We start from the raw sequence: 1,043 nt of genomic DNA, 5'->3' as shown, positions 1-1,043 counted from the left end.
CTTCCAGTGCTGTGTACTGTGCTGTCGACCATTGTGCTTGGTATTAGCTGTAACTGACACAAGTTAAATCCTTCACTCTGGAATGGAAACTTCACTGACCAAATTGACCAATCACTATTACTGGGCATGGTATTGTCCTCTGCTAATGACATCATTAGTATATGCCATGGCCCCTTTCCTTGGGATTAAACTCCAAAACAAAGTTTAACAATATTCCCATGCCTGGCCATTGCTCTTAAAGGTTTTTTCCCCCCTATATTTTCTGCATGTGTCCTACTACAGCGAATGTTTGTGTTGTTGCTCCTCAATCTTTTTTTTTGTTGGTTGATTGTGGAGCAGGGTCAGTATTTCTTGACCAACGTAGTGTTGCTAGTGTACACAGCTCCAAGTCATGATCTGGCAGCCACATTGTTACCATCCTTATTGATTACCTTGTGCGCTGTCTTGTTGAGTGTAACGGAAAAACTAGCAGTCTTGTCACATCTGAGTATTTGGCTCTGCTCTTTCATCTGGGTACATATTTGATTTCCCTTTTGGCCTTTTTTGCAGATCTTTGCATGCTGTACAGAATGGGAGTAATGCTTTTATGTACTGTTGAGCAAAATGCTTCAAAAGATCTTTCGGCTTGGAACAGACCAGCTTCCTTTTTTATTATGCGAATTTATTAGATTGTCAAAATGTTTCTTCCTTAACGGGAAGCATTAAGTCTTTGTCAGCTCAGCCACTTTCACGTCTTGTCCCATCAATTTCGATGTGAAATGTCAACAGTCTGAGCAGCTGGTGCATCATGTTTCTGACTGGCTACATTCAGTCTAACCTCACACCTTTTCTCTCCAGATCATTTGCATGCATGTCTTGTTTGTTTGAGCAGCAGTGATGCAAACTCACAGAGAAACTAACAATGCTGTTTGCTGTTTACATGTCATTAGAATATTAATGCTATTGTTGTTTTAACATTATCTGATACTTTTACTTCGAAAGTGATACACAAATGTATCAGATAATTATTTAGGCGCTATGTAGTTAGCCTGTCCTCACTGTGC

The sequence above is a fragment of the Chelmon rostratus genome, chromosome 4 (assembly GCF_017976325.1).
Source record: "Chelmon rostratus isolate fCheRos1 chromosome 4, fCheRos1.pri, whole genome shotgun sequence".
In the NCBI taxonomy this organism is placed as follows: Eukaryota; Metazoa; Chordata; class Actinopteri; order Chaetodontiformes; family Chaetodontidae; genus Chelmon; species Chelmon rostratus.
This window is presented reverse-complemented; position numbering follows the sequence as displayed.